Source organism: Pseudonaja textilis, chromosome 3 (assembly GCF_049901715.1).
Source record: "Pseudonaja textilis isolate UNSWEBS1 chromosome 3, rPseTex1.2, whole genome shotgun sequence".
In the NCBI taxonomy this organism is placed as follows: Eukaryota; Metazoa; Chordata; class Lepidosauria; order Squamata; family Elapidae; genus Pseudonaja; species Pseudonaja textilis.
Window position 1 is genome coordinate 84,278,666 of NC_141992.1, and position 21,187 is coordinate 84,299,852.

The 21,187-nt window shown below is 38.8% G+C and overlaps 1 pseudogene across 1 annotated transcript; it reads left to right on the plus strand.

Annotated features, from left to right (window-relative positions):
* The first annotated feature begins 665 nt into the window (after positions 1–665).
* LOC113436159 (pancreatic alpha-amylase-like) lies at positions 666–21,177 on the plus strand (annotated as a pseudogene). Its single transcript, XR_015742941.1, has 10 exons — positions 666–904; positions 2,436–2,582; positions 6,063–6,260; positions 9,239–9,469; positions 10,884–11,017; positions 11,243–11,365; positions 13,494–13,593; positions 14,171–14,292; positions 15,002–15,127; positions 19,440–21,177. The product of XR_015742941.1 is annotated as a pancreatic alpha-amylase-like (transcript).
* Positions 21,178–21,187: the final 10 nt, after the last annotated feature.

A 21,187-nucleotide genomic window follows, 5' to 3' on the forward strand; every position in this document is an offset into this window, starting at 1 on the left:
TTGAATTGCAATCTGCAGCAATCAAAAGATGTAGCATCTACTTTGTTCCAGGACCTTCCTTCAGCACCTGTTGCAGTGTAATTTTCAGTGTCAACTCTTCCAGTTTTCTGGGAACAACTACAAAAAAAACAAAACAAAAAAACCCCACCCTTCCCTTGGCTCCTTCTCTGACTTTTCCAAACATTAAATGATTGGAAAATTTTGGTCATGCCTTGTAACTGCTAGTTGAACCCTTGTTTTCAATTGTCTTCCTTATATTTATACTTTGTTAAATGCATGTAGCTGAAATCACATTGACCATGACCCCATAGGGGTGTGATTGAAGAATTGCACTAATATACTCTGCATCAATCAGAATTTGAATGAATGTTAGAAATCTGACTATCTTCCCATTTCCTAGTGTACATTATGTCTATGCACCTGAATCTGATAAAATATATTTTTATGCCTACCTGTAGTTGGGACTAGTATGTGAACAAAGACTTATATTTCTCTGAACTTTGGTTGTTGAGCCTGGTGAAAAAACTAAAGTGTCTTCTTCCTTGTTAATACTTAGTTCTTGTGTGATGATGATGAAGAAGAAGGAGGAGGAGGAGGAAGACATACGGCTTTAAACATGGTATTGACAATTGCCAAAATTTAAAGTATATAATTGGTAAAGGTGCTAGTTCTCCAACAGGAAAGCAAAAGGCTATTGAGAAACACAACACCATGTGCCAAAGCGAACATGAGGAATATTGTGCTACTGTTTCTCTTGGTAGCTTTGGGACTTTACTGGACCCAGTACAAGTCGAGTCCCAAACCTATAAGGACCTCTATTGTCCATCTTTTTGAACGGCGTTGGATTGACATCGCTCTTGAATGTGAAAGATACTTAGTCCAACATGGATTTGCAGGTATTCAGGTGAGTATATTTCTCTCTTTAGTCATGGCTAAATACCCACTGATAGACTCTGAGCTTCCATATTTCCTTCTACCTTGAAATTTTCTAAGATGCAATCCCAGCACATCTGACAGCCTCTAATTAGAGAGGTTGGGCCACAAACATCTTGTATAATATAATAACTCCAGTGCTTCCTGAATGCAATAGGGGAACAAGCAAATTTGGCTCTGACATATATAGAGCTAGTTGTGAAGAGCTCAGCATACATAGAGGGAGTCTTCGTTCTATAGCCATTTGTTCAGTGACAATTCTAAGTTACAAAGCTGCCAAATAAATGGTGGTTATGACCAGTCCTCAGAACTCTGGCCATCCTAACAACTTCTTGGTCATCTGAATGGAATCCAGTTTGCTTGGCAACAAGGTCAAATAATGACTGGTTGCAGCACCCTGCAGTCATGGGCTTGACATTTGTAAACTTCTCTACTGGCACCCCAGAAAGTCAGCGAGGAAGTTGGTAGGGAAGGTTACAAGTCACTAAGGTATGTCTCCCTTACCCATATACCTCTGCATTTGCACCAACCACTCACAAACCCCAACATCCTCAATGACTTGCATTGCACACCCTCTCATACTCTCTCTGTTCCACACCTTAACATTTTGTCCCCAGTCTGAACCAACCTCCTTTCCTGATTCACATCACAGCCTCCCTGACTTTTTCCAAACCCAACCCATGCTGCATCCTCATGCACCCTTCCAAACTCTCATCACAACTCTCATGCAACCCCTTATACTCATGCACCCTCCCCAACCTGCACTGCATCCTCATGGAACACAGTCTTGTCCTTCCTTGGAAACGGGGATCTTGATCACTGAGTTGGTTAAAGCAATCTACTCACCGGTGATCCTTATTGGCATTTTATATGAGTGAGAGATGCAGGAAACAAACACTTGTGATTGCCTATGTGTATATATCATCTTCTGCACTTATGCAAACTGTTTTATGGAGTCATATGAATCTTTTCATCAAAAAAGTTGGGGATTGCTTATGGGAAGAAGGTAGAATAATTTGCTTTTGTCTCTCTTCTGCTTTTCCTGGGTCCAGATTCATAACATCAATGATAATCCTTCATATTATTGTTAAATTGTTTAGTGAAGAGAGCAAAAGATTTCAAATTTAAACCTTTTTGAGATTAAATCTCCCAACGTTGAATTCAAAACAGATATTACAATCCCATTTTCAGTTTTTATAGAAGTAGTTTATCCTGAAACAGCTGGCTTCATATTAGACTCTATGTGAATCTCAAAGGGTCTTCTTTCAGATTAAAATGGTTTCAGAGCAATTGACCAGCCAAATTGAAGTTCAAAGCAGTTCAAACTTGAAATGTTTTGTACGTCTTTAATTGGCCATTGTTTTGGTTACTTTCATATTCGTCCTGATATTCTTGATATTTAAGCTATAAATTGGTTGGAACAGGTAAGGTCAATAAAATTGAACAATAAAGATCTATGATATTTGTCCTTTTATCTGCTGATTCTCTTTCTGAATAGCTAGGTTTCTCCTCCAAATGAAAACCTTGTAATTATGAATCCCTGGAGACCATGGTGGGAGAGATACCAGCCAGTTAGTTACAAGTTATGTTCACGCTCTGGAAATGAAAGTGAGTTCAGAGATATGGTGACTAGATGCAACAATGTTGGAGTAAGTGGCCTTCATTACTTTAGGGGTTAGTTGAGGGGTACAGGAGATGTGAGGTTAAAGGCAGTCATAAGGGGAAGTTGTTTTTTTTTTTTAATGGTGTCTTATATTTATCCAATTTTCTAGACCAGAAGTTCTTATTAGATAGAATTGATTCTATATAATAAAACATTCTAGTTCCTCAAATTTCCTTGGGGGAAAATTTTAAAGTAATAGAATCATTTTTGCTATAAAATATTTTTTTTATAATTAAACAATTTCCTATAGTCTGGATCAGTCTGAAAGTTGTAGGAGGACATAGTCTAAAAAGGATCCATCAGCCAAGTCAATTTCCAAGCTTGCTTCTCACCAAAATGTCTTCATCACATTGCACTGTTTATATGTGTGTTTCCAATCCTCGTTCTATGTTATATAATAATGTTCTCAGACTTTGCTGGGTTAGTATTTTTATGGTAAGCATCAGCTTTATCCAGATGTCATTTTGACATATATTCATGTAATGCTAACACCCCAAAAAATCACTGCTAAATTGCTCTAGTATTGGCACAACTTTGTATTCGGTTGAGTGAAAACAATTGTGTCATTCTGCATATTGTCCTGAAAGAAATGAAGATTTGAGTCATACATTAGCACTGGGCTCATTCCCCAGCCATCGGGGTGTGTTTTCTTTCAATCTTTGAGATAAAAGGGAAATGATGTTCTAAAAATGCTGCCGTAGCCGTGGGGAAGAGAGAAGCTGGCAGATAGAGAAGAATGTAGTGGGTAAGGCATTGGGATCTTAATTGGAATAGTGACTGTAGTCATGCAGTGCCTGTTAAGTTACTTTGTTAAGCTTTAACAAAGGCCATAGGAAGAGAGGCAGTTGTAGAGATCATAGAAGTGAACGTGTCAACATTATTTATTGAAAATAATACATATTCCCCCTTCTGAAATGTGCAACCCTTGCAACATTTTATTAAATAAAACCAGAGATTAGGAACACAATTGTTGGTCACTTCTCCCACAGTCGTATGCCATGGATGTGGAAAACTTACCCTGGGAAATCTAGTGGAAGACCACCCCTGAGTGTATTACTAAATGTCTATGGAGATTCTCAGTCATCCAGGTCATGGTTGTCCTCATTGCTTCGATGAGAAGCGAAACGTCCTCAAAGAAAAATCAGAAAGTCCAGTTGCCTCTTGAAAAAGCACCTTTGGAACAAGCACCTTTGTAATGGTTTTCCATTACATTGAGGGTCCCCTGACCAAGCCACACACAAAAAAAAAGAACCTGAAAGGGATGAAAGAGAGCACTCCAGCCTCTATGCCAGCCACAACAGAAATGGACACAGAAGCATGGATCGGGTGAACCAGTAGATAATTTATCATTTTTAATCCCTGGTTTGGTGAACTGGTAAATCCCACCCCTGGCTGGCCCCACTCACCCACCCTGCCCCTCCCAGGAGTCTCCATGCAGCTTGTTTTGGATGCCAGGTAAGTACAGGGTCTGTGTGGAGGCTCAGGGAGGGTGAAAAACAAGACTTCCGGAGCATCCACTCCCGTTTCTGGCCAGAAACACTCCCCTTTCCAGCCTCCAGAGGGCCTCCAGTGTCAGGGCTCCGTCGATCCACCCCATTTGAATCATGAGCCTCTAGCCGCATCTCTCAGAGTTTTAAAAACAAATCATTTATTAGGAGTGAACTTGTTGGCATTACCGGAGTGCAGCCGGCACTGACACACATCATTCATTTCACCTTTGACCCTGGTCTTCCCCCACCCCCTGGATGTATATTCTCCAATGGAACACATCCATAGCCAAGAGTCATCAATCATGTTCTCCAGTAATAAACTTGAGTGCCAGAAGCTTCGGCTGCCTAGCAATTATCTAAGGTATGTATTACTACCCCCACTCCCTTTCTGCTGACAGCTCTTAAAAGACGACAAATATTTTTGAGTTGACATCCGGAGGAGGGAGCCATTTTCACTCCCCCAGAGGTTCAAGGAGGCCTCCAGAGCCTGGGGAGGGTGAAAAATGGCCTCCCAGAAGTTCTGGAGGGCCTCCGGAGCCTGGGGAGGCTGTTTTTGCCCTCTCAGAGGCTTGAGGAAAGCCTTGGAGAGGGCGAAAACAGCTCCCCCGCTGTGGTGCAGGAGGCCGATTAGGTCACGCCCAGCCAGCAACCGGGCAGAGAACCAAACTAAAAATTTTGAGGCCCACTCCTGAATAAACCAGTTAAAATCCAGCAAGTTACTGATCTTTGAAGGCTCTTTCTGGGAGGATCAAGAATATATTGCTGTGGGAAAACACCACTTTTCTGTTGGAATACCTGAGCAAAAGGCTGACAACAAGATGGAGGCTTTGATGTCAGGATATGACTTCAGCCAATGTAAATTAGGATGTGTACAAGGTGGGGAAAAGAAGTTGGATGGATGGGCCCATAATGTAGCAGCTGCATATTCGTAGCTTTATAATATGCTGCTCTGGTAATATAGAAGAACTACATTAACGTAAGAAATTATGTTTCCTTTTGATGTACCTACTGAAAGAATGAGACAGTCTTATGCCTTTTTATTTGTTTCATTTATATATAAATTTTTGGAGTGGCATTGGTTGAAATTGGGAAAAGTATCATCTGTACTAATATAACATTTGAAGTGGGACACAGTTTGCAAAATGTGGAAATTGCATTAAAAAAGACATTCCTCTGAATCTGGCAAGTGCTAATTGTAAATTGATCCATAGAAAAATCTGTAGACCAAAGCATGAACCACCTAATTCCTTATACAGAAACAAAACAAAATATAAAAAAAAATCCTTTAATATGTTATTAAAACCAGCCCAGACACTCCCAAAGAATGTTTAAGATTCTGATTATTATTTTTTTTATTTTTTTTTAAATAAACAACCAGGGACGACCAAGAAAAATAAATAAGTTTAAGAATGTTAAATTTCTGCAGTCAACCATTTAAACGAAATATAAAGATAGCATTACAGATTGAATGAGTTATTGACCGGCATTGCAAGAATCGGATTATATTTAAACAGGAGGGTGAAACTTACAAAGGCTAATACTCATTTTCTCCCATTTCTGTGAATATGAAAATGAAAACACCTAGATTTTTCTCTTGCCTTGGGCAAAGTTCATGTTCCTAGCTTTAGTAGAAAACTTATGTTAGCAACACCAGATTATGTACATTTTTTTGCTTTCCTGAGTATGTAATCATTAATGTGCTGATAGCTAATTATCAATGGCTGAAGATTGTCTTAGATGAAGACTACAAAAGGAAGAACAGAAAATAGAGAAGAGGATTGTATTCTAGGTAAAATGTAACTATTTTTATATTTTGAACAAGTTTTTCCTTCTTAAGGCTTGGTCATTTTCAAATGCAAGTGTTTCAGTTGATATTGTGAATGCTTTGTGTATAAGGAAAGACCTTGTGTTAAAAGAAGAAAAAAGGCATGTCTATGATCAAGTAACTATGTATATTTCGCTTGTATCTACAATAGGTCCCTATTTATGTGGATGCTGTATTCAACCATATGCTGAACTCTGCAGCCGGATTTGGCAACCGTGGAATCTGTAACAGCTATTTCAGTGCAGAGCACCATGATTTTCCTTCTGTCCCATATTTGAGATTTGATTTTAATGATCCAATATGTAAAACGCCCAGTGGAGATATTGAAAACTACAGTGATCCTATTCAGGTAGATTTTGATGTGTCCTGTGGTGGTATAAGTTTTATTATTACAAGTGGTGGTTTGCTATAGATAAATTCAGTTTTCCATTTTTGAAGCAAAACCTTAATTGCTCTTGAAGATGAAAATGCCAAAATGAGCACAGATTTGTGAGTATACTCAATCTTTGAAAGAGGGGAGAAAGAGCACTCTTAAGGCAATTGTGCTTGTTGATAGCAAACACTTATGTAAATATGTTGGCTGCTTCATAGAATACATAAAAGACAATTTTGTGATATGCTCTAAGGACTTTGCAAACTCCTGCACCAGAGGGGATATTCAGCCGGTTTGCACCGGCAGCGGTGATTTGGTGTGGGTCGCCGAACCGGTGGCGACCCCTGGCTGGCTATGACTTTGAACCGGGTCGCCCGCTTGTCCCAGTCGCTCTCCTAGCTTTTCCTACCAAGTGGTGGCCATGGCAGCTCAGGTGGTTGTCCCAGGGCTGCTGCACGTGCGCACTGCGAGTGCAGCCACTACATGTTTTCTTCCCTTTCCCGGCGGATGCGCCTCTTCCAGCCAAGACCGGCCCGGCCCGGCCAGCCAGCAGGTTGGTGGGTGGATGTCCTGGGGCTTCTCGCCCCTCTTGTCGCAATATGCCTGCAGCAACTCCTCGGGCCGGCTGAGCCGAGAGCCGCCGTTTCCAGGTTTCTACTTGATCATGTTTGGTCAATGCCTCTTCACCTTGCCTGAAGCGGCTGGTCCTGCCCCTCACCCTCCTCTCCCTCGCCTGGCTTGAGAAGGTAAGGGTGATGGCAGGGAATAGCGAAGCAACCGGGTCTCTATCTTTCCCTCTCTCTCTCCCACTCTCTGTGTCTGTGTGTGTGTGTGTGTGTGTGTGTCTCCTTCAAAACCGCAGCTGGGCTTTCCTTGGTGCTCTTTGCTATTTTCATTTCTTCTTTTTGGAATCCAGACTGGCTGAACAAGGATTGCCAGCCAGCTGGAAGCACCTCTTTGGGCGACCCGTCTCCCCCTTCCCCTCCTCTCGCGACCGGCAGCCGTGGCAGGGCTGGGAGGATGGCGGGCACACCCGAGGAGGAGAAGGGTCACCTGAAGGGATGCTTCCAGCACGGCTGGTGATCCTTGTTCAGCCAGTCTTGATTCCAAAAAGAAGAAATGAAAGTAGCGAAGAGTGCTTGGCCCAGCTGTGGCTTTGAGAGAGAGAGAAAGAGGGAAAGCCAGAAAAAGCAGGAATGAGAGAGGAAGGGACAGAGACAAGAAAGAAAAGAAAGAGAAAAGAGAAAGAAAGAAAAAGAGGTCCAGGGATAGTGCGCAAAGCACCACTGTTGCCGCTGCGCATGGAGGTACTTTTTTCCTTTTTCCGCCACCCGGTGCTGACTAGAGCTGCTGGATCATTCAGTTTGTCCCAGACGAGGTGTGTGTGTGGTGGGGGGGCAAGAAATAAAGAAAGAAAGAAAGAAAGAGCAAGAAAGAAGAAGGGAGAACAAGAAAGAAAGAGGGAGAGAAAGATAGAGAGCAGGAAAGAGCAAGAAAGAGGAAGGGAGAGAAAGATAGCAAGAAAGAGGAAGGGAGAGAAAGAAAAGAGAAAGAAAGAAAGAAAGAAAGAAAGAAAGAAAGAGCAAGAAAGAAAGGGAGAGAAAGAAAGTAAAAGGGAGAGAGAAAGGAAAAGAAAGGAAGAAAAGTAGACAAAGGGGGATGGAAGGAAGGGACAGAAAGAAAGAAAGAAAGGGAGAGAGGAAAAAGTGAGTGAGATATATGGATGGATAGATAAATACATGGAAAGAGGGAGGGGGAGAGGAAAAAAAAGGAGAGGAAGGAAGGACACAAACCCTGGCTTCAGAAGACTCTTTGAAGCAGCACAGCAATCTAGGACTGGCCTGCAAGGGATCTCGGAGATCATCTAGTGTTAGTCCAACCCCCTCCTCCAGCAGGAGATCCTTACAGAATCATAGAATAGCAGGATTAGAAGTGTGTGTGTGTGTGTGTGCGTGCGCGCGTATGGCTATCAAAGCTCCAAAAACCGGTCAAGTAGCTCTGGGGAGATCAGTCATAAATTAGAACACTTGCTAAGCAACCGGCCAATAAGAGAGGACCACTTGTATTTGGTTTGCCAGTCACATGGTCACCTGGCCACGCCCACCCAGTCACATGGCCACAAAGCCATGCCACCCAGTCATGTGACCACAAAGCCACACCCATCTGGTCACATGACCAAGCCATGCCCACCCAGTCACCTGACCACCAAGCCACACCCACAAATTAAGCCACGCCCACAGAACTGGTAGTAAAGAAATGGACTCCCACCACTATCCTGCACCTTTTTAGATATATGCAGATATTGAATGAGAGACAGCAATATGAGATTAGATTTGTTTAAAAAAAATCAAAGGAGGATTTTTGATTGTCTGATATCATCTAATGTAACCAGTTTTGTGAATGTGGCTGAACTCCTTGTGATCAGAGTGATTGTGTGAATGAAAAGGACTTGTGGTTAAGGCATCAGGGCTGGAAACCAGGAGAGGATGAGTTCAAATTCCACCTTTTTCATGGGCAAATCATTCCAAACCACTTCACAGAGTTGCTGTTGTGGGAGAATTAAGAGTATTAATAAGAATATTAGTTATGTTCACTGCCTTGAGTTACTTATAAACTAAGAAAGGCAGGATAAAAATTAAACGAAACAAACAAAATCGTACCTTAAAAAGGAGAAAAAACAAGCCACTTTTATTCTAGTAGAGGGCTGTGTTGTAAATGGTTGCAAACAGTATGGACAAGTCCCATTGGACATTCTGAGATTCTCGGCTCTCATTTTGTGGCATCTCAGAGCATATTTGAAGGCATTTGAAGTTTGGGGTCATATATCCAGCTATGGAGAGTGGCTCATGGGGCTTTGGGGACTTTAATTCTTTCACCCTTTCAACATTTTCCCAAATCAGATTGATTTTTCCTTTTTGGTATGGTTATAGTAATCATTCTTCCCATATGAATAGGTCCGTTACTGTCGACTCTATGGACTCCTTGACCTTTCCCAGTGGAAAGACGATGTACGTTCAAAAATAATAGACTTCTTGAACCACCTGATCGACCTTGGCGTTGCAGGGTTCCGAATTGATGCTGCTAAGCACGTAAGGCCCGAGGACATAAATGTTATTTTAAGCAAGCTAAATAACCTCAATGCCCAACGGTTCACCAAAGGTTCCTGACCTTTCGTCTAACAAGAGGTAAATAATAATAATAATACAAAGAAAATTCCCAGTATTTGTCTATTCTTCTAAAAGGTTCATGTGTTTCAAATGTGTTCTCTTGCTACCTCCTTAAAATGTGTGAACTGGGGGGTCTTAGGAAGAGTAATATGCCAAAGGTCAACAAATCTGATCTATCTATCCATCCATCCTTCGATTGTCAGTAGCTCACAAAATAAGGATCTACAGTAATACAATATGTGCCTGCTCATTATTAATTTCAGATCAGATTGCAACTCTAGTGATTTTAAGATCCAATAGACATTTGGTCTGTTTCAGAAAAGCAATTCTTTACAAATCAATTCTAAGGCATTAACTTAAAGGACTAGAAGATTTAATGTGCTTGTTGGCATGTATGTAAATTCTAGGATCTAGATTTACAAACCTTTATTTTATTTTTTTAATTAATGAATTTGAGAAACTTAGCTAAGACAATGGAAAATGGGAGGTTTGTTGAGTTAAATCTTGAGGTATTTACATTATTTACAAAAAGGTAGAATTTCAAAAGGGCAAGAGCTAAAACGTAGAAGAAAGCGTTTTTGAATGTATAGCCCTTTTTTCTAATCACGATGATGGTGAGTTGAAATTAATAGAACAAGCTGCGATTAAGTAAATATAACAAGATATATACGTGTTATTACGGAGTGCTGGTTCTTCCTTTTAAAAATCTACTACTGAAGTTCATGCCAAGCATCTTGCCTAAAAGTGCAGAGGTTAATCTAGTCTTGTTGAGAAAAGGTCTCCACGTTCAAGATTATGCAGCAGAAACACTGTAATGCTCCCTATCCATATATATTCCTTTCTTAGTGGTGAGACATTGCAGAAGGATCACCAAAGCATGCCTGAAACTATGAAAAATTTGTTTGGGAAGAGGTATAATTGCAACTAGTACATTTGGTGCACGATTGGCCTAAGATAATCCCAAAGCTCATGCCAAAAACTAATTGGGTGATTAAGTGTTTGAAATCTCTAAATCACTTTTAAGAATGAGTCAATACACAGTATAATAGGAAGTGATCACCTTGCCAGATATGCTCTCTCTAGGAATCCTTTGTCAGGGTTCCAAGTAACCGTCCATAGGATATCAAAACTCCAAGGCAGGGTTCCTCAAAATATAGATTTATTAGGCATGTTATATTGGCACAGCTGGGGAAAACCCGAATCTGAAGTCCCCCCAGGTTTCCCCCCCCCAGTTCAAAATCCAAAGTTCCTCCCCACATTACACACAACCATCACATACCCCAATCAGGTCTCTCTATCTCTACTCCCCCACATCCCTTTCCCACAGCTCCAGCCAGCCTTGTTGTGACCACCCTGAAGATTCTCAAAGATGGCTCCAGGGTTAACATCCTTTCTCTTATTCCTTCTATACCTTTTCTTGGCTTTTTTCTAGGTAATTTATTTGGGCAGTGAAGCAGTCCAAAGCTCTGAATACTTCAGAAATGGCCGCGTGACTGAATTTAAATATGGCATGCAGCTGGGGACTGTTCTTCGCAAATGGAATGGAGAAAAGATGGCAAATTTGAAGTAATTATTTTTTGACACTAACCAGGACCAGATAGGGATCGAGGTGTAAGAGGAGGGTACATGTACCTTTGTGCCTACATTTTTTTTTGTGGTGCAGTAAGTGTGGGCTTTTGATGGAAAGCTTGTGAACTGTGGTTCTCAAATTGAAAGGGCTGGATCATATCCTTCTAAATAGGCCTACTATGAAATGTCTTGTAAATACATTCTTATTTCTTCCTGATTTAGGAGCCGGGGAGAAAGCTGGCATATGATGCCATCCAATATAGCCTTCGTCTTTGTTGATAATCACGACAACCAAAAGGGACATGGAAGTGGTGAGTCCTCTATTCTCACTTTTTGGAACCCTAGGTAACCCTGCCTTATTTTTAGCATAATTTATAAAAGCTGTTTTGTAGTTGCAAATTAAATTTCAAACCCAAATGGTGCCCATCCCATCAAAAGTTTTAAAAGTCTTCCCATTAGTAATTTACAAATTAATACTATTTAGAATTCCAGTTTCAGACATCTGGTTTTAGACATTTCTGCTCCAAAAGCTGACTTGAGCAATTCAGTGAAGAGGAGCCTGTGAAAAAGGTGGTTTTTACATCCTCCACGGAATCAACTTAAGCAAAGCTGGGATACAATGAGAAATGTATGTGATTGTCGCATTATTTCTCAAAAGGGAAGACACATAGTTTAGAGAGGAGGTAATTTTCACATACAACATACATGCTTTCTGTTAGAGGAGTAACCATACTTTACTTTCAGTAAACCTGGTTATTGTATACATTTGCACGAAATGCTTTCTTGTATTCTACGGTCAAGATTTTTTTTTTAAAATTACATAGCTTCAGGAGTAGTAATTGAATTTCTTTTGTCTCCTTTGATTTTGAAATTGGTAGTTTTCTCAATTCCAAGTGAAATTTGTGCAGATTTCATAGTCAAATTGAAAGCCGCCATTTAAGACTAGATATGAAAGATTTGCTCCATGCTGGCAGAGGCAAAACCTAAAATGTAGAGTTTTGATAGCTGGGTGGCTACTGAATTAGAGGCTCTTTGAATTTTGATTCTATGCTCCAGCTTGTGGCCAAATTGTAACACATCTGATTTCTTTTTTAAAAAAGTCTTTCTCCAAAAGCAGTCCCATAAATTAATGACATTCAAATTGTTAAGGCATCTCATGTATTCTTTTGTATTAACAAGCTCAGGAATTCATTGATTTGCTGCTGCGACCCTTAGCAGCCTAAAAACAAACACGGAATATACCCTTTCCCTCATTTTCCTGAACATATTTATATGAAAATAAATCACATTGTATTCAGTTGGGTGTAATCTCAGGAAAGTATGGATGGAATTTCATCCTTGATATACCACTGGAAAATCTTTGCAGTATAGACATATTCTTATTTTTTGAACAGAAGAGTAAGATAGTAATAGCAATAACACTTAGACTTATATACCGCTTTATAGTGCTTTACAGCCCTCTCTAAGTGGTTTACAGAGTCGGCATATTGCCCCCAACAATTTTGGGTCCTCCTTTTACCCACCTCAGAAGGATGGAAGGATGAGTTAACCTTGAGCCTGGTGGATTTGAACTGCCAAATTGCAGGCAGCAGGCAGTCAGCAGAAGTAGCCTGCAGTACTGTACTCTAACCACTGCACCACCGAGGCTCATTATAGATGATATTAAATATGGTGGTGATGATTATCACATCTACCAGGTGTAGTCTAAATCTTCTCCTCCTGTATCTCCATAAAAGTTCTCATGCTACAAAAGAAAGCTTGGGCTTCTACCGTCATCTTTATGGAAATACCTCTGGGATCCACATAAGATCAGAGAGTAGAAGTAGTCTTTAATTTACAAATAATTTAATAATAATTTAATTCAATTTTTTGAAGAGATTGTTGAGCAAATGCAGCGCTTGTTCAGTGAATGTGGCAGTTGTTAAGTGAACCCATTTGCAATGGGTGTTTTTTGTAGGAAAATGCCAATTCCTGACAAAAAAAGGTTGTAAATTGCAGTCACATGGCCATAAATGTGGTCCAGTTGCCATGAGCCTAAAATGCGATCATGTGACTGTGGGGGGGAGGGGCTGATCATTGGAACTTTGAATCTAGGTCATAAATAACATTTTATAGATCTGTTGTAATTCCATATAGTCACTAAATTGCTGGTTATTAAGTGCAAATTACTTCTAAACATTGGGGGCTACACCAGATGCTTTATTTGGAAATGAGCTCACTTGCCCAGGAAACCAGATAAAAATAAGCTGTGATTGTTGGGAACATCAGGGGTCAAGGGAGATAATAGGGAGCAACTGTATCAATTTACTTTTTGGTAAGCTGAGGGCTCACATCTAAGATGGGAGCCATTTTGTGAGAGTGCCTGTCACCTGCTTTCAACATTCCATTCAAACAAGTTATCTATTCTATGTTGGTTCATTTCTGTATCTGAAAACACATTTATACCAGAACTCTTATTTTATCTATTTAATAGACTTTATAAGATGGCAGTAGGGTTTATGCTTGCTCATCCTTATGGATTCACAGGAATCATGTCGAGCTACTGGTGGCCTAAAGATATCCAGAATGGAACGGTAACTTTTTGTTGCTTCACAAAAAAAATGATATTTAAAATGCATTCAATTTATTTCTAAGCCACTGTATCTTAAAAGATAGTCCCATCACTTTGAAAACAGATTGTAATTGTTGTTTTCCTGTCTTTACTAGTGTTAGTTTTATTGCAACATTTTAATCGTATTTTATATTTTTATCCATTTATTTTGTTTGTATTCATCGTTAAACTGCTGGGAGCTGTTTAACAGATGAGCAACCGTTTAGATTTTAGTTTATACAAAATATGAATTGTATAATTTCATTTTAAAAATATTTGCACAGAAACATTCACATATGGTAGGGAAAATTAACTTTTGTAAGTATTTTAGCTTAGTAGATGTTGCAATGTCAGCTTAGTTTTTTTTTTTTTTAAGTTTCACTGATTCTCAAATTCTTGCATAAATTGTAAAAAGAACCTTGTTGGCTTTCCAGAATCTAGGACTGCTGCTCCTAGAAATGTTTAAAAGACAAATATTATGAAGGAATGCAGATATTTATTTAGCGGGTGCATGTCTTGCTTCTTATGATTTAGTAATGATATGCATTTTTTAAAACAAGGACTTGAATGATTGGGTTGGGCCACCAAGCGATAGTGATGGATCCATTAAACCTGTGACAATTTATGCAGATGAAACTTGTGGCAATGGCTGGATCTGTGAGCACCGTTGGGATGAAATTCAGTAAATGCTTTCAATGCTAGCTTATACAGAGCCTTCTTGAGAGTAAATTTGTTCTTCTGTATATCTAGGGTTCAAATAACCCAGATTTTTTTCCCTAAGTAAGTGGATAGATTTTAAAGATGCCTCTCCCTGCAAAATGCTGTACAGATGTTTGAACTGTAATTCCCTTAATCTGTGGACTTCAGAACAATAGGAGTTATGTCTAAAAGTTAATGTAGACAGCAAGAAAGATATGCAAAATCAATTGTCAATGTGGCAATAGCAAAATGTATTTTAAGTTCACAACAGACATAATATTTGGAGCTCAGACAGATACCTCCTTTATTCACTGAATTATATGTTTCACCTTTTCTTACATAAACAGATTTATAAAATTAATGTCAGCCCCGTTAGGTAGTCCAGACCTGGAAATCAAGTCCCCATGAAAGCAAAAATTACTTTGATTAAAATTGGCTATAATTTCAGAATCTTGCAAATCTGATTGTGCTGTAATTCTTCCTCTTCCTTATACTTCATTGAATTAGGGAGGTGTCAGTCTGAGTCTAGTATTATCTATCTGTTGTGAATTTAAACTGTTTTTATTCCTGCCTGCCCTAGCAACTGATCTTGCATATGTCTATCAAGATAATATTCCGGTACTTTCTATAGTTACCAGATTGTGTAAAGGCGCATACATTCCTTAGCCTTACCCATTTTTCTTCCATTTCAGGAACATGGTGATATTCCGAAATTTTGTCAGTAAGGAGCCAATTACAAACTGGTGGGATAACAATAACAATCAGGTAGCATTTGGACGTGCTGGCAAAGGATTTGTTGTGTTTAATAATGATGACAGGTATGCTTATTTAAGAATTGAAAGGGACTTGGATTTCTATGCAGTGTGTACGTAGTAGGTCAAAATCATTTGGGCTGCATCTTTGGATCAAAGCTAATTAATTGTTTGGTAGTTCCAGTTTGCTGCTTTTCTACTGTATGACTGGTCATGTTGAAAAGGAGTTGAATGTCTGTCAAAACACTGGTTATCACCCATAAGTCACTCATACTCACCAGATTTTATGGGGAGGGGAGGGCACTGGGTAGGTCAGTTGAGCTTTTCAGCATACCGTGCTAGGTTTTTAATGAAACTTCCATGACCCTCCATTTATTGTACAGCCAAAAATATTGTAAGGAACACAGATAAGAGTAGAAGTCATTTGTTGGAGAGTTTGGAGGATTAAATAATATTGGTTGGTCATCTTGGGGTAGAAAATATCAGATATCAGTGCAAACTTTATTGCTGTTATTGACATGCCATTACAGTTTGTCACTATAAACCATCATTCTAGAGCTAGACAGTCTGGTCTGCTCCAGAATATCTTCCAACATAGCAAGTGGGAGAAGGGAATTTGTGTTCATCCATATGTTGTGTAAGTAGTATAGTTGGGTAGACTTTCAATGGGATGATTTGCTCAGAAGATTATTTGAGTCAATTATCCCACTAAAGCAGAATTGTAAAAGAGACACCACACTTTACTTATCAGTCTGGAGCAGCCAGACATTTTTTGGTCCCTTTGCTGGTATTCTACATGTACAGAAACCACTTTACTCAAAGTGTTAGACTTAATTGATACTTCGCATCAAATGTGGAGGCATTTTTCATTGCCTGCAATATTTGAAACAAAAGTTCAAAGTTGGAATGCCCGTTTCTCTTACCACTGTCCTGCCTGGCTGAAGCTGCTTGGGATAGTAGTTCAGCATTCTGAGCTAGGCTATTACGCTAAGGTGATTTCTATTTTGCTTATATAATATTATGATTTTTTTTTAAAAAAAGAGCTTTATCATGTGAACATAGCACCTGTCTTAGTACTTTTTAAAGCAGCTGTGACTTTTCTGGGGATCACAGTACCTTACATGTGCTGTTTGCAGGCCATGTTGATTCTAGCAAGCTAAGTTCTCACATGTACTTTTATTTAAATGTATTGAGAGAAGTAGATGAAATAGAGAAAAAATAATATTTGTATATGACCCCATATGTCAGATCACACAAATAAGATAAAATTTGGGAGATACTTTGAAGTAAAATAAAGGTAATTTAGCCTTTTATTTATTTACTTAGTGTATGGCAAGTAATTTGAGACGTGCTCTTTATGGATGGGATTGAATCTGAGGCAACCTGCATATCATTGTGGAAAGGGAGCTTCACGAGGACAGTGGTGTCACCCAAGCAGGAAAAGCCCAAAGGGAACATCAGGCCAGCCATAAAACAAACTTGCATAGGAAAAGGAATCAAATAAAAGGTATTAAAGAAGCCCCTTAGACAAAAGCCCAAATAATTAAGAAAACTGGGGAAACAAGAAAAGAAAACCCTTACAAACGCAAGACATGCCAAATCAGCAAAACAAACAGACAAAAGACACAAAATATATCACAAAGGAGACAGACAGGAGATTGCTACAAAACAAATATAAGAAACCATTAATCTAAAAGAGATTAGGATGAAACCGATAATACAATCAAACCACCCCGCAAAGTTTGCCTTCCGCACCCCGCGGAGTTTACCCTCCGGCGGAAATCAAGAACAACCCCTGACAGGATTTAAAACATTAAGAAATACAAACACAAGCACGCACACACAAAAGGAGAAACAAGGTATAAAAATCAGGGACTTACCATATAAAGGTAGCTAGCCCAGGAACGCAGACTTCTTGCTATCTCTTGCCTTCCTGAAAAATAAAAAGATCCAGCTTTCAAGCAGTTGTCCATATCCTTGCGCTGGAGCTCTCCCATCGGGAAAATTGAATCCTCAGAAGAAAGGCATTTTGACAGCCTTTCAACATCATCGTATTCAAAAACCATATAAAGTTGAAAGTAAAGAAGCTCTTTTATTTATTTTAACTGGTAAATGAGGTGCATCCCTACCTCATATAGGAGAGAGGCCTGTCTTTGGAGAGACATAGGCATAAGTAGATTCAATTACTGGAATGGAAATTTTTGATGAAAATGGTATGGAAGACAGTCCAAGAAATTCTGATGGCCCAGAAATTGGCAGTACTGTTGGTGAACATTGTTTGTGTTGGTACAGCTTCATGAATGGCTGGTTGCCTTCTAAGGTCATTAATAACATATGTTAATTTAGAAAACATAAATGATTTGTACCTGGGTTACTAACAGACTTTCAGCATCCATCAATATAGTAATCTTATGAAAGGCTGTAATTTAATAATAAAACAAATGTAAACTTAAACAAAAATAGAAGAATAGAAAGAAAAATAGAAGGTGGAGAAGAGAAAAAGGAAAGAAAAAGAATGTAAAGAAAAATAAAGAAAAATAAATCAATAAGTGATTTCCAACCTTCATCACAATGGCTATCAACAATTTTAGTAACTTGTCAACTTCTCTTAAAATACTCTCTTCTTTCCACATCCCATCTTTTTATTTTTAAATGAATCCATAAAGCATAATCATTTCAGTTTCGGTGTCGGCCAAAATCCATTCAGGCTAACAGAAATGACAACAAATCTTATATGACCCTTGATCAAATAAACTAATTTTTATATTCTTTCCTTTTATTCCTATCAATCTTAAACTTTATTCCATTTAAATAATGTTGCAGAACTTGATTTTTTAAAATTATTTGTCCCTTCTCATGAGATTGTTCACAACTTTAACACACCTCTTTTGTAAATCTAATATAGGAAAATTATCCAGATCATTCTGTTGGTTTATTGTTTGTATATCTCTTATAATTATTAAATCAAACATGGTTTCTTTGATATGTCCAATAGAATGTCTTTTTTCCATGTCTTTCTTTACATTCAAGTGTAGCCTGTCATTTTTTAAATCCACTTCTAACTCAGTCTTGATCTTGGCAGGTAAAACATGTTCCTCTTCTATAACATCTTTTAGACACAGTATACCAATACACTTTTAGACACACAGAGGTATATATGTCTCTGTTGACACTATAAATATTAACTTCAGAGTTAATATTTTCCAAAAATATCCTTTAATACAGCAGACCCCAGGTTTTTGGGTACCAGAACTGGTTCCGAGGAGAGAGGTTTTTTCACAGACCAGAGGGGGCATGATTTCACATTCTGCCTGCATCCCATGGATGGGGTTTCTCTTGTTTCCAAGATTCTGTTGACCAGGTTTCTGGCATGCCATGGACCAGTGCTGGTCCATGGACCGGGGGTTTGAACCCCTGCTTTAATATGTCCAATGTTAGAATATTTTGCTCCATTCTGAAAATGAAATTTATATGTTCTCCCTTAATTGTAATATTTAGTTCCCTCTGGTGTCCAATTTTTAAAATATTATCTTAACATGCTTTTTTTTAAAAAAAAAAGAATTTTCCAATTAATAAATAATTAATTTACAATTAATTCTAAAATCTTATTTTAAATTTAACTAGACCCTTAGTCCATTTGCAACTTCCTAAAACCAAGGTTTAATTACTTTTTTGCTGTTTATTCCAATAATTTAAATAAAAACTTAAACAGAGCTGCCAAATTTGATGACCCAAAGATTTCTAATAGCTGAAAAGCAGCTAACTAGCAATTTCTAAAAGCCATTAGAAAAAGAAGTATGCAAACTTAATGTCCTTTTGAAGATACCAAGCAGGGTTTGAACAATGTTCTCTTGTCTCTCAGAACTCTAAACCCTCTGGAGGCAACAGTCTTCCAGTCTCCTTGTGGGGGCAGCTCTCTGGAGTATATCTGGGTGATCTCAAATAACCTCATTGTCCAGAAAGGTTCGAAAAGCCAGCTTTTCATTCCTCACCAGTTTTCAACCTGAAATTTCTTCCTCCAGAAGTTAGTTACTTGTAGATTTTCTATTCTTGTATATCCAGTCTAACAAAGGATGTATGCTTGTTGCTCATTTTGCCATGGATAGATGTGAGTGGTTAATTCTGTTTTTTAATGCTTCTCTAAGTTATGAAACCACGTAGTTACTGAAGGTGAAAAAAAGCCCCCTCTCTATCAACAATTTGGGAATGAGTTGAAAACAGTTTTATTTATCCAGGCAGATTAATGTTTTAGTTTTTTAATGTTTTATATTTCTGGATTTACCATTTTTATTATACATTTTATGAGACATTCATAGCAATGGGTGGCATATCATTTCTGAATATAAATAAAGGAATAAAATTATCTTTTATGGTACAGGAACTTGTCGGTAATCCTTCCAACTGGACTTCCTGCTGGGGTTTATTGGGGGTGTCATTTCAGGACAAAAGGAAGGCAAAGCTTGCACAGGAATTCAAATCCATGTTGCTGCTAATGGCATGGCTCATTTTCAGATTAATTACCAAGCAAAGCATCCCTTCATTGAAATTCATGTTGAAGCCAGACTGTAATATATATTCTGATGAACATTTCTCCTCTTTGATTGGTTTCTGTTCTCTGTGTATTATAAAGCTGATTGTATACATGATTATTTATTACTTGTATAGGCTGATTTCATCATGACTCATGATGGTATACAATGCAAGACAATTTACAGCAATGCAATTCAAAACAATACCAAAAACATGTGGAATAAAATAATATAAACGTTAACAGACCAGTTGTCTTGCAAGGAATCCATTTCCATCCGTTTCTAATCCAAGACCTGGGAGAAGAGCCATATTTTTAAGGATTGTTTAAATATAGTCAGTGATGTCCATGTGAATATTTGATGGAGAGTATAATTTCAAAGAGAAATAGCAATAGAGATAGCACTTAAACTTATATACCACTTCACAGAGCTTTACAGCCCTCTCTCTAAGCGGTTTACAGAGTCAGCATATTGCCCCCAACAATCTGGGTCCTCATTTTACCAACCTCAGAAGGATGAGTCAACCTTTGGCCGGTGAGATTTGAACAGCCAAACAAGCAATGCAACAGAGAAGGTTTGCTTCCTGAGTCTTACCAGGTGACATTGACTGATTGTATGGGATAGACAGAAACTATAGAAGATAGATGGCCCGTCAAACAATTAGTCCCTATGTCATGTAGCGCTTTATAAATGATAACCAATACCTTGAAGTGCAACCTGAAGCTTACTAGTAACTGGTGCAGTTTACAAAACAGATTCGTTCCATGGACAGATTTTGGTATGCCCCATAACCATCTGTACCACTGTATACTGGACCAGCTGCAGTTTCTGACGTGGTCTCAAAGATGGCCATATGTAGAGTGCATTGTAATAGTCCAAAGGCAAGGCAAGCAAAGCCTGAGTGATTGTCCTCCCAGTCTAAATGGAGACACTAGTTGAATTATGCAAGGAAGAACTTCAAAGAACCACCCTCCCACCCACCCCCAATGTGTGCCAGTGTGAAGGGAGAAATAAAACTTTTGGAATAAAATATTCTGCATTTCCAGTTCCCAGTAGTTCAAATACCCCAGGGCATTAGCCTTGTTGAAATTGAGATTGTTCCTCCCTATTCAGACCCACATAACCTTCAGTCACCGAGATAAGATCTTGATAGCATCACTTGTTCAGCCTATGGTTGAGATTTATCACTGAATATCAGTGTATTGATAATACCTGGCTCCAAATTAATGGATGGTCTCATCCAGCATCTCACATAGATACTAAAGGGAGGAGCAAAAGCATAAGGCCCTGGAGCACCCCACATATCAGAGGTCTCTAGCTTGATTTCTCCTCCCTGACAATACAGGTTAGACAAAAAGAAAGGAGAATGACAACACTAGGTTTCCCATGCCTAATCCCTCTTGGTGGTTCAGAAGGATATGTTCTATGATATTGATACCTGCTGAAAGATTGAGGAAAACCAGGATAGTTACAATAGTCCACCCTGGCTGCCTCACATATTACCAGCAAGCATAACCTGTGCCACTTAACATGCTGTGAAACCTGTCTGGAAGTTTATTCAAAAATAAATGCCATTTATAGCTCAATCATCTTCTTA